Here is a 13,758-nt window from a genome sequence, read left to right on the forward strand (position 1 = left end):
GGCAGAACAGGAGCCGCTCTCTTTCAATGATGCCTTGGAACGATAAAAACAGAGATGATCCAGGTCAGGCTGGGGGAAGGTGAGCCGACTGTCATAAAACATCCTTGTTCTGAGACACAGCCACCGCCAGGTCACATTTCCACCGCATGGTGACATGCACATCAGAGGTCCGCATGTTGCATGAGGCACATCCCTTGGTTATCATCAGCCGTGTTTCAGAATGACTTGGCCTCCAGCTGAGGACCTGCAGAGAAGACTTGTCCATGCAGGAGGAGGTGGACTGGACAGGCTTCCTCGGGTCCCAAACACAGCGATGGGAGGAGATGGTGTGAGCCTGGTTTCTGCAGTGTGTGCCTTTTGCTACATGTCAGTGTGCCCATAGGGAATGGTCAGTACTCAGGTGGCTTGGTGCTTTCCTTCAGTCGCTAAGGTCTGCTTCAGGGCTCCGACAGCCACAGAGGTCATGGCTTTGTCTTCCACAGTAGGGGTATCCCATGAGAAGGGGTCTGTGCTCTGAAATTGTAGGCCTACAGAGGCTTTTGCTTTGGGAGCTAAAGGAAAAGCTGTGTTCAGGCTCTGTCTCTGTGATGCAGGCTAGATTTAATCTGCTTTGCCTTAGTGGGAGACATGGCATGGTGTGAAATGCAGGACATAAGGATGACTGCAATGGATCAGCCCCCAGGTGCGCCTGGGCCAGCATCCTGCCCTGGACGAGAGCCAGCAGATGCTCAGGAAGCAATACAAAAATAGAGCAAACATTTCTTTATACTTCCCAGAATACTCTCCATTCCCCTAGTGGTCTGTGACTCAGGAACCTCCTGAACTGTAGACACCATCTCTGCATTTAATAGCCCTTGATGGATTCTTCTTCCATCGATTAGTTTACACCCTATTGAACCAACGCAAACTTTAAAGATCCACTGTACCCTACGGCAAGGAGTGCCACAGCTAAAAATCTCTTTTGTTTATTTTGAACTTGTCACTTAATAGTTTTCTTTGATGATCACTCTCTTCCTTTGAAGAGCACTGAATAATGTGAACAGCTGTTCCCCAGTCACGCCACTCTTCCCATCACAAAACTCAGTCATATTTCTTCTTCAGTCATTTTTTCTTCCAAGATAAAAAGTCTTAATCTATTCAGTCATTCCCTGAATGGAGGCCCTTTTATGCCTTTGATCATCTTCAATTGCCTTCCTCTGTAACTTTTCTATTTCTTCTGTATCATATTTGAGATTGGTGAATCAGGACTGCACAATAGTATTCAAGAGATGGGAGCCCATGGATTTATACAGCAGCATAATGATTTCCTCTGTTTTGCTCTCTCCTCCTTTCCTAATAATTCCTAGCTTTCTGTTTGCTTTTTTGATTGCTACTGAGTGTTGAGCTGACATTTGCATAGAGCTATCTATTATAACCTGAAGATTTCACCCCCAAGTGGAAATAGCCAGCTCAGAGCCCATTATTTTGTATGTAAAGCTAGGACTGTCTTTTCCCATGCGCATCACTTTACATTTATCTACATCAGATTTCATCTGTGATTTTATTAGCCTTTTATTCAGTGCCATGAGGTTCTTCCTCACCCTTTGCCTCAACCACCCTGAATATCATCAGCAAACTTCTCCTCTCCCTGCTCACTGCTATTTTGGGATTATTTATGAGTATTTCAAAAGCATGGGACGATGTTTAGGCTAATCTAGCAGTTTTCCCTCTCAAATTTGAAGTGCCAGATCCCAAGGAGAGGGAAGAAATGCAGTTTCCCAAGCTCTTGGGATACCACTAGAGATCAGTTGGCATTTCTGGGAATGGATGGCACTGTGTATAACCAGCACGTCTACCTCTCCCCTTGCACAAATGGATGTGGGGGTGATGCCGCTTGCTGGGATATATGTGTCTGCCCCCTCCACCAGACTGTACAGGACCAGCGGGAGATGGGTAGGGTTATGGTGGCCCTTTCTCCTGCTGAAGCTGGGCTCTGGCACAAAGAGGCATTCAGAAGTCCTGAGGCCCCAGGAGAGGAGGTAAAGGGGAAGCAACAGGTGGCAGAGCCTTTCTCTGAGAAAACGTCTGCACACAAGTTGTGAGATATTACTTTGAATGAATAGGAGCTAACTGGCAACTCTTCTTGCAAAAAGCCACGTGTGAGCCTGTTGAACTTGCCCAAGGGAGTCCAAGGCTGGAATCAGATGAGGAGCCGTTGTCCACAGGAGGAGAGTGTGAGGATGACGGGACTGCAACTGACCTCCATCCAGCCGAGGTGAGACCCAGCCGGCCAGTTAGCGAGAGGAACCAGGAATTACCATGACAAACACTTTTTTCGTGGTGTTTTTTTCCTGGGGAGCAGAACCTTGCAGCAGTGCCCAGTGGGGGGTCGGTGCTGGGGGGAAACAACGAGGGGCACTTCTTTCTGCTGGAGGCATCCTTGTTTGGGAAAAGAGTAATTTCTTGTTGCAGCCTTCAGAGCCAGGCAGCACAAGATTTGCCAGCTGTCTGGCAAGACGCCTTCCAGAAAAGGCATGCAGCTTCCAGAAAAATGGTCTGTGGGGGTGGTTTGATGCTCCTGCAGCTGCGAAGGGAGAAAGGAAGATAGTGTCTCTTCATAGTGTCTCTTCTCTGATAGCGGAGCAAAAATTGCTCCAAAGGGCAGAGGCTCTCCCCTTTAAGAGACTTAAGCTTGACCATCAGAAAACCAGGACTCATTTGATGGGAAAAGAGTAGGTGTCAGTGAGTTGGGCAAAAAGTGTCTCTTGAGCAAAAAGACCTGTGTCTCCTGGCAAAAAAATGTGCAAGTGTGTGAAAAAAACCCACTGGCTTCACAGATCCACAAAGCAAAACAGAAATTCAAGAGAAAAACAGTGACAGACCTGCTGATACTGCAGCCATCAGCCCCCTCCTCGTCTGAGTGGGAAAGGCGCTCAGCCACCTTAAACACGGAGGCAGAAGTCTCTATTTCCATCCCAGCCTTTTGGCTGATGGCTGTGCCACTGCCTGGCATTCTGGTCGGAGCTGGACAACTACTATAAGTACTACAGAGAGGAAAAAGGCCTTTAAAGCTAAACCAGACTTAAGCCACTTTTGAGCAACTATCAGGAAGGAGGAGAGCTAATCATCAATGTTTCCATCACAAATGCTTTGCAAACACAGGTTTTTTTTTCCTTTCCAAAATGCAAACGTTCTCATTTTCTTTGAAGTTTCTCCATATCCAGATTGCCTTAAAAACTGAGTGTGTCTTGTTTTTTAATGTAGCTTCTCAGGGTTTTGTTTTTAAAGAAGAGACAGGAGCTGCTTTTTAAAACTTGTTTTAAAGTTTTAAGCCTTTTAAAAAGGCTGAAAGCCTTTTTCTGCTCTTTTTTTCCACTTTTGTAGTGCTTCACAGAATGTTAAAAAAAGGCAAAATTAACAAGTTGTTCACATTTTCACATGAAAAACAACTATAACTTTCCATTGAGCTCTTAGGAAGGAAGCGTAAACATGCCAACTGCATTTATTTGGGAGCACAGATAATTAAATATAACCTGCATTTCTTGACATTATATATATATACGTACTGAAAAGGAGTTCTGGTGTCACACTAAATGCAGTGGGTTTGGTTGCTTTTACGGGAACAGCCTAGACTTAAGCCCAATATATTTTTTTGAAAAATTAATGAAGCTGATGCTGAATTTCCTTTGTCCTCTGAGGAGACCACCTGGACCGAAGAGTCTGCAAAGTGCACCTTTTGTAGCGCTCTTGCAAAGCCAATCCCAACAGTGCTGGATCTGAAGGAACAACCCCAGGAAAATGTGAGTCTACCCATACTGTGTGAGCACACCTGTAACATAAGTTTCTTCCAGGCAAAAGGGAGAGTGATCACCCCATGGCAGTGGCAGAGAGGAAAGGTAGAGGGATGTAGGTAGAGGAGCTGGAGGGTGAGGAGGTCCCCGGTGCACCCAGGTGCCCCATGCTAGCCCCACTGCTCCTGACAGGTGCTGCACCCCACAGCTCTTTTGCTGCAGGAGATACAAGGAAGTGTTTGATGCTGTCATCCAAGAGCAGATGAGTGAAGATGAAGCAGAGGAAGAGCTGGACATCGGTCCCCATGCTGACCCTTCCCAAGCTGAGCTGAGGAGCCGCATCAAGGAGAAACTGCTGCAGCAGTAAGGGACCAAGAGAGACAGGTCCAAGGCCCTGGTGGGAGGAGAGAAGCCCCATCACCAGGTCCCTTCACTCTGGTCCCAGAAGTTTTGCTGGTGGGAATCTGCTCATGGCGTTGTGGCACTGCTGCCCACATGCACCAACAAGCATTTAGGCATCCTCATGTCAGTCCTATGATGGTACCTCTGGCAGGAAAGATCCATCACCTGCCCCGGGCAGGACGTGCTGAGCAGGCAACGGTGCTGAATGGGGCCATTGATGTTGGATCAGGACAGTTCAGTGCTGTCAAGGCAACACTTGCCTGAGGGTCCTCATGCAGCTCATCTTCACTGTAGGGCCCTTAGAAAATCACTGGTGGGCTTGATGAGGAGCAGCTAGAGCTGAGGGCTCAGCAGTCATCAGCTGATCCATCTCTGCAATATTTACATTGAAGGTTTGACACTTGCAGTCAGGAAGCTCCCTAGAAAGATGAACAGGGACAGACGCTTTCCCAGATGGCAAAAGGTTTTCCCAAGCTGAACCCCAGGTAACTGTTCCCTCATAAGAGACCCTGAAGGCATCTGACCCCATCTGGGGACTCCCTCCCATTGCACAGCCCCTGCACACCTTCCCACCACAGCTGCTTTGATCCCCACACCCAGCAGCCTTGGTGGCCATCAATGTGACTTCCCAACCTCCTCCCGGGCTGCCAAGCAGCACACAAACGGTCTAACTCCTGTTTCACTCCCTGGGAATGCGTTGTTCCCAGGGCATACCATGGGTGGCTGTGGCTGGGGCATGCTGGCTTTGCCAAGGTGGGCAGACACCTGGCTGCATCACTTAAGGTATCCATCCCTCGTTGCTGTTTCCCCTTTTCTCCCACTGTTTTGGTCCTTTGGGCTCTGACTTCTAAGTGCCATCATACCTTCATGGGAGCAACAGCCCACACCAAAATTTCCCTTGGGTGCAGAGGGGCAGTATGAGGTTTGAGTGCCACTCAGGTCTTCAGGTAGGACCTGGTTTGAACATTTTGGGTAGGGTCTGTCTTCTGGCTCTGCAGCGGCCAGCAGCGTATGTGGTGTGCACTGCTTGGTCCCAACAGCCACGCAAGCTGAGTTTTGCCCTGAGAGACCATAGTGACAGTCAGGCGCACGACATGCAGGTGGAGCGAGGCAGGGCACCCAGCCACACGTGTGATGAGATGTGTGGGCAGGGTGTCCTGGGGGTTGGGACTCACCTCACTTCTGCAAACCCATAGCCATGCCTCCCCTCATCACCTGCAGCTCCCCTTGACCGAAGGGCAGGGAAACGGGTGTTTCTACTGCATGATCCATCAGACTTGTAATGAGGTCTATCTGCCATTTCTCTTCTTTGGCTATAAAGGCCATCTATGGTGACAATCTTATATGCAGACATCTGCATTGCTTCAGGTGAACCCTGATGTAACATCCCATGATGCTTTTTTTCCCTTAGATTATGTGAGTAGCGTCATTAGCCAACAATTCACTCTTATTTTTAACTTCCTTTTTTTTTTAATTTTAGTTTGGATGAAGGAGGCTTTGAGAGCTACAGGGAAATGTTGCAGCAGTATCTGAGATTTGTTGCCTGTAAGTACCTTTTCTAGTGAGTTGCTGTCATTGCTGGGCTTGGCCTGGAGCCAGAAGCATGCGGTAGCTTCAGCACAGCCAGAGAAGAAGCAGAGACTGCAGCCCTTTGTGTAGTAAAAGGTGCCGTAATCCTAATTATGAGTGGCCAGGGACCTTCATAGTTTTTCAAAACACAGGTCTGCATAATTCCACGCCTAAAAGCCCTGTCATCTCCAGGCCATATATCCTCTGGATGAGAGGAGTAGGAAGATGGCATGGAAGAGACTTGCTAGTTCATGTCTAGTCCATCCTTTGCTATAAGTAATTCTCACCTGCTCGTGGGCTGGACATTTCATTATTTTAAGCAAGGAGATCCTTTACATCTCTTAGGAAGGCCATGCTGTAGCATCACAGAGCCTACCCCATCCTAGTTAGGTTAGATTTTCCCTTTCCACTTATTTCTCCTCAAACAAAGCAAAAGACACAAAAACTCCTCAGTCCCTCCCTCCATCTCTCCTCCTTTCCAAATAATCCATGACACAAGGCTTGGAGAAACAAAGCTGCATCACCTTTTCCTTAACAACAATCTTCTAAAATTTTTTCAGGTACCAGAATCTCGTTCAGACTCTCAAAACAAAACGAATACACCATCAGACCAAAGACTGCCCCTTTCAAAAAGCACCGACCGACATCAGCACCTCCAGAAGACCTGCTGGAGCTGGACAGAGATTTTGTTGCGGAGCACTTAAAGGTGGGTATAGCCTGTTGGATCTCTTCTTGTTGCTTCTCAGGCAGGGACTGTAGAGAGCTGCTCATGCCCCGTAAGAGTCCAGTCAAACACATTTAGATATCTCCTGTGAGATACGGAGAAGATTCTGATTCAGCAAAACATTAAAATGATCATCAGTGGGTGCGCTAAGTTGATGGGACATACCAAATTGTGGCTGTTCAAAGACGGACTTAATCAGGTGGAAAGCTGTCTGCCGTCCCTGGGGTCTTCCTGGGATGATAACTGCATGTAAAGGGTTCAGCTTGAAGACTGATCACCACCAGTCAGCGATCCCCACCCACACTGAAGCCTCAGACCCTGCTCTACTCACTTCCATACCATTCAGCTCTCTTTTAACCTCCAAACCAGGCTGCCCTATGCAAACTGCCTAGCAGGGATGGATCCAGGCTTCTCAGCTAGGAATCACTTGGGGAAGCAGTCCGGGTCCCAGGCCAAACCTCAGTCCAACAATTTAAGAGCACAGGAAAAAGCTTTGCAGGGTCCAGGCAGCCTTGCATTCATTAGTAGGGAGGTCACCACTGTGTCCAGCAAGGGATGGGGTGGGGGTCTCACATGGCAGCTCTCCCTGGGAAATCAGGCTGGATGCAACCAAAAGGAAGAAAATTATGGGTCAAGGAGCTGATTTTTGTGAGAATGCCAAAAGTGCATTGCATGGTCTCTGTCCCCACCTAAGGAAAGGGATCCCTGAGATGTTCCAGCACAAGCTCATGTGGCTCATAAATCTCAGAGGCCCGACCAAAAAAAAGGTCATGGAGGGTGGCACAAAATCTGGCAGTGGTTCAGCAGTGCCTCGGCAGTGGGATGGGAGCTGCCCAAGGCTCCTGGCACCTCGGCTGGGGGCAAGCGGTTACCTTGGCCCCCACCAGAAAAGGCTAACGGGGCGTCCCCTCCACCCCAGGTGCCATCAGAAGCAGCTCCTTAGAGCCCATTATCCCAGCTCCAGTGACCCTGGGAGGGCAAGCAGAGACTGGGGGCCTGCTCCATCAGCCGGGGGCTGGATGGGACCCACGTCAGCTCAGCCCCCTGCAGCATAGCTCCTCTCTTCCCTCCCCTGCCTCTCCTCTCCCTTCCCAAACCAGAAAGCTTTGTAGTTTCTGCAGGCATGCAAGAAAACTACCTGTGATTTATCACACAATCAGTGATTTTGTTGGCTTTTTTATTTTCGACATAGAAGCACATTATACTGCTCTCCCCTCCTGAAATATGGGGGTAGCAAATCCTCCTGTCTGGTACCGTCTGTCTTTTTAGCGTCATAAAAAGCCTGAAAAATGAAAGCAGGAACAAAATCGTTGGTTTGTTGCTTTTTTGTCCCCCTCCATCCCTTACAACCAGGAAGTAATTCTTAGCTATTCTGCAGAGCCAAAATGTGTATCTTCGGGTTATAAATTAGTGCCACAGTTATGGCTGGAGTCAGCCACTTCACATGTACAAAATGCCTTCACCTGGGAGCTGCTGTGGACAAGTCCCTCAGGTCCCTGTGACAGACAAAACCCGAGCATGGCCCCTTTCTGCATGTGAGAATTAGCTGCTGCTTTTAACGATGATGTTAAAAAGGAACAGCAAGGTCTCCCCACTCCCCCCCTCTCCAAGCTGCTCTCTGTTCTTCCCAGAGAAGCAGGCAGTAATGCTCCTTATTCCTATTAGAAAGCATTAAACCCAGCTCCCTTGTAATGCCAGGAGCTAAGCCCTTAGCAAAGAAATGTTTCTATTTCACTTGTCAGTACGTTGCAGGATAAATTACTTGTGTGTCTGATGGAAAGAGGGCTCTTGGCAAATTATATCATCAGAAAGCGTAACATAAAATAAGAAGAGCTGAGCTTTGTACATGAAATGTGAAAACACAGAAGTCAAGGATGAGTTTTCCTCACCTATTTAAAAGTCTCTAATTAAAAAGTAAGCAAACAAACAAACAAAAAACCCAAGGCTAGGTGGAAAGCGCAGAGTGTCACGGTCTGGCTTGCCCATCTCTGGGGTTGGTACCGGTGCAGGGAGAGGAGGCCTGGGGCAGAGCATCCCTGTCCCCTGTGTCCAGGCAGGCACCCCCGTGATGCTCCCCCCAGCCCCGTGCCTGCCTCTCATCTCCTTGGTTTTGTTCCTGCAGCACTGCTGTTCTCCTGAGCCTGTAAGACGGAGTTATCCTGATGGACAAACATTTTTTCTCCTGTTCCCAGATGGAAGTGGTCAGGTTTAGTATCCAGCAGCAATGGTCTCGGATGGGGGGGCAGCTGCAGGAATGCTCTGCCTCAAGGTGGGTCACCATGATCCTCCTCCCTTGGGGTAACCTGCCTCAGCCTCTTGGGCTGGCTACGCAACTCATGCTGCTCTTGCAAGGAAATGAGGTCTACAGAGCTGGTTGCCTTGGGGTTGGCTGTCTGAAGGGTGAGGGAGGGTTGGGTGACTTCCCCCCAGACACTGTCCCATGATGGTTTTCTTCCAAAGCATGCTTTCTGTGGGCTTTCTATGGGCTTCTTTCCTTAACGGTTTCTCAGCTACCCATCAGGCAATGTGGCCATTCTCATCACGTTCACTGAGGAAGCCTTGTTCACCTATTGCATCCTGGAGGACAACAAGTACCTGGGCATCAGGGGTGCCTTCAGGAGCCATGGCCACGGGGTCTGCTTCCACTCTGATGGCCACCTCTGGTAAGTGCAAGCCCAGAGGTGATGCCAGGTCCCAGCTCAGCCCCAACCTGCCCTGGTGGCACCCCAGGGCCTTAAGACATGCTGAAAACATCTTCATTTTTTGTTCCAGTTTTATTTTTTTCTATGTGAAAGTGGATGAAAAGGAGGGAGGGCTGTGCTGCAGCCCACCAGAGCGGTGGCTTCTCATGTTGTTCATCAAGGTGCTGGCTGCAGGCAGCATGCACAGCGCAAGGGCACTTGGGGATCGCTCCATCTCAATTGCCAGTGCCGTCCGTCCAGATACCCTGGCATGAGGATTGATCTTGGCCAAGGTTGGCCACATGGCTACGGAGGTGGCTTGGCCCCTTTACAGCGTGGGGACGAGGACACATCTTTACCAACTTCTTATAGAGACCCAGGTGGCCACGCTGGAAAAACATGGGTTTATTATCTGCATCTGAGGGCAAACCTCAATAGCTGGAGTCGGTTAGCTTGAGGTTAACATTGCTTTTGGTTTGTTTCTCATATCCAGTGAGTGTTCCTCACTAAAGAATGAGTTAAGTGACCAATTTCTTGCAGTCGAAGTTGTAATATGAGGTGACCGATGGCTTTAGTAAAAACTGCTGGCGTTTGAGCCATTAAATACTAATTTTTGACACCCCACCCCCAGTCTCCAAAGTTTCCCTTCAGAAAGCTAGGAACTGGGGAAATCAGTAAATCCCATCTCAATTTTACAAGCCCTCCCTGTGTTGAGACTAATTAATGGAGATCTTAAACGTCTAACTGCCTATTACAAATCATTTTAAATAGCTTTTGCAATAACGCTTCCATCAGACTCCTGCAGTCCTACCATTGGCTTGCAGACATGCCAGTCTTTCATCGGTCACGCAGCCACCAGGTTTTTACAGCCCAGCACTGAGGCGATCCCTAGCAGCACTAAACCATCACCGACCCCGCCATGGGGCTCTCCTGGCCCCCTGGACCACATGCTCCCCATTGGCTTTAGCCACACGCAGGCTGGCTGCTGAGCTGGGGCAGGCTGCTATGACCCTCCCAGCCTCTCTCAGCAGCCGTAAATTAAGGGCAATGCTAAGTGACCATTCTGATATTTATAAAAATAATATAGCTTTGATGAGGGGAAACCAGAAAATCAACTGCCTGTCAGTAGGTTGGCTGTCGCACATATGGACTGGTTCAGGCTTGTCTGCGGCTGGCACATCCCAGCTGCAAAGTTAGATTTTTTTTTTTTTTCCTGGGTTTTTTTGCTGCTTTTTCTGAGCTGCAGCACGAGGTAACGCTGGGGGAGGCCGAGCCGCTCTCACAGCCCAGTGAGAATCAACTTCTTCACGCTTAGGCAGGAAAAACTCAACATAACACATGCTGTGAATGATAAAAACTACCCAGGTGCCACGGCTGGGGGGATGCTCCAGCACCCAGAGCCGCCTACCCAGGCTCCCATGGGATGAGGGGTATCAATTCATATCTGTATGCCATAAATATGAGCTGTTCTCCCACACACGCTGTGTTTCTCTCTCTTTTGTAGTTTGGCAAAGCCATTTCCCGCACCCAGACACACACGTGACCACACATGCATGCACGCACGGAGGATCTGTTTTTAGCATAAAGGTTGCCAGAGCAAAAGAAATTACCATGTCCAGGGACTTTCTGGAGACGTAGACGCGCAATAGGAAGAGGAGGACGCGCATACACACAGCCCACGCTCCGCCCCAGGATTTTGTCTGCCCTTCAGGGATGCTTTGCTCTCCCAGGGGCCAGCCGATTTCTGCAGCGTGCTTGTACTGTAGGACAAAAACTATTAGAAAACACAGTCCTCAACCCGGTGCATCAGGTCCCAGCAGTGACTCTTGGACCACAATAACATGAAGTTTGCTCAAACTGCAGACAAGAGATGGCATTTGGAACCGGGGAGTTGTTTGCTCTGGATTCATCCAGCTTCGTATTTGTCCCCAGGGCCGCCCTGGACCCCTGCACTGGGATCTGCTTGGACCGGGCAGGAGCCAGCCAGAAGCGCTGGAAGTGGCATGACTTCAGCCACCACACTCACAGCCCTCCTTTCCAGTCCATCACCATGAAACTGAACAGCCACGTCACCATTAAAATCCTGGCTCAGGATCGAATTGACTTATCGTTCACCAGCCGTAGCGATTGCATCCGTTTCAACGTGGGGTCCCGGCTCAAGGTGAGCGCTTGCTGGGGTAGCCCTGCCCGGCCGGCTCCTGCCTACCGGCTGCTTGGAGAGCAGCAGCAGGGAAACCGCCCGGTGGAGATAAGCTTGGGGCTGCTGCATGGGACCGGTCACAAATTTTCAGGTGGAAAAATCACCGTAAAATTCAAAAGCAAATTTCCTGCCTGTGTGAATCTTAATGAAATTCCCTTCCAGGAAAGCATTTAGATAAGATTGAAATGCTGTCACTAAAGGGCAAGAACAGCACGTCTCACAAATTCATTCTGAAACACTATTTCTTTTCAAAACGTTTATATTAAATGTCAATACAAACACAAAGCTCCTGATTTTATCTCAACAGCATTTCACTTAACATGAAACAAGCACCTGGGGAGAGGAGAGCCAAAATCCTTTGGTATTTGTTGTCACTCAGGTTTCCCACCTCTGACCCTTCCCTGGAGGTGGAAATGCTGTTTTGGCTGGGGCTCAGCCCTGCTCAGTGCCAGCGCGAGTGTCCCAGCCTACTGGTGTGCATCCCTGTCCTCCGCTGGACGCAAATGCAAGCGGGCAGCTCTGAAACGCAGGTCACACGTCGCCATGCTTGGTTGGGGGCTGCGTCTTCAGGGCGAAGGATTCAAGTTGTCTTCCCCGGTGCAGGCACAAACCAAATATTGACAGCCCTCATAGCAATAGCCTATATGTGGCCACAGATGTATTGTTAATGGAAACAGGCATCTGGGGTAGCTATTCAGAAAGGTGGCAACAACCCAAGGTCAATATGCAGAACCATAAAGCACTGGCACCTGCTCTTCTATCCCTAAAATTCAGACTTCTTCGCAGGACCCATTGCTACGTTAGGTAAGGAAGGCGTCTTCCTTGTCCCGCTACTTCTGGACAGCCCACTCCCGCCAACGGAGGCTAGAGCCGTGAGTTTAGCTCCTCATTCCCCTTGTACGTGCACTGGAAGAGGATCACCTCCAAAGGGGAGCTGTAGGGTTAGTGTGCTCCACGGGCATGGAGCACGGAAAGGGCACCCTGGACACACTACAGGGGTATGCGTGAAAGGCTGGGATACAAGGGGTGCGCTCCCACTCAACCTCCCTTCAGGGGGTTCAGCGTTAACGCTCTGCTTTGCATGGGCTCTCTTTGCAGTTGAAAGACCCAGAGACAAGGCACCTACTTCAGTGGCCAGAAAGTGAAGAGGAGCTCTTCCTTCAGTCTAAAAAGATTCAGCTCAGGAGCCTGCTGTCCAAAATACAGAAAACGTTGCAATACTTTTGGCAACCCCTCTCTCAGTGATATCACTCCTTGTGTTTCATCATCTTCTATCTGCATGAAATACTGAAGATACTAAGACTCACAGCAAGCAGTGACATAGCATTTCAGATCACCTTTTCCTTCATCAAGGTGATAACAGTCACTTTGCGATGAAAATAAAGCTCCTTTTTTCAAGCTCACAATGCCTATCTTCCTGTACATCAAGTCCTTGTAACACCAAGCTCGTCTCATTTGAAAGCACTTGATGGCTCGTCGTATGACAAGCGGGGTTATGCACCGAACGTGCAGTATTTTGAAGGAGATGGCTTCCTTCCTACAGGTGATGAACCCGACTTTGGGAACTTGTTGTACTAAGTGTGACTGACGAGCCTGCTTTGGCTCTCAGCCAGAGACACCCATGCTGGTAGAGAGGGGATGACGAACAGCAGCTTGGGTACAGGCACCAGGGGTCATCCAAGGGCGGGAAGATCGGGGCCTCTTGGGTGTCAGGGCTCCAGTTCGTGGTAGATGGTAAGTCCCATGGCTTAGTGGCACAGTTGGCCACCACTGAAAGGGGCCAACTGATTTTTTTTGTTGTTGTTCTATTCAGAGGTCAACGATCTGATTTGCTCCACAGTGTTGGCTTGGTTTGAGTGTTCAATGAGGATAAAAATGCATGAAGGTAGGAGAAAGCAGCATTTGTGAACACAGGGCTGGATGTACCGGTAGTCACCACACGAGTTGTTGCAGCAGCACGGGCATTTTCCCCTTTTCCTACCCACAGCACTTTGTCAACACCAAACATGCCCAGGTTGAGGAAGGGACTATTGGTTTTGCTTGGAAAACACCTGGCACAGCATAAGCTATGCTGTGGGTATCACTGTTGTACAAAAAGAAGCGTGAAAGCCTGGCCAGCTGCTTTGGAATTCTCTTCATTAACGAGATACAATCCAAAGGGCCAAACCTCTTTAGGAGGCTCCAAGCACCTAGGAAGCAATGGTCACACATTGCTGCCCCACGCCAGTCAGATAGAAGTTGAATTCCACAAAAAAGGAGCATTTTTCCTTAGGTTAGTTCATTCATATGACGTTGTCAAAGCCAGAAGGTGAAGGGAAGCTTCATGCTGACATTAGAGGGGACAAACCACAAGCCTCTGGATGATGTGCTTCTGTACCACCAAGGGCCAGAAGAACAGTATGTGGTAATGAG

Source organism: Platalea leucorodia (assembly GCF_965183815.1).
Source record: "Platalea leucorodia genome assembly, chromosome: 2".
NCBI lineage: Eukaryota > Metazoa > Chordata > Aves > Pelecaniformes > Threskiornithidae > Platalea > Platalea leucorodia.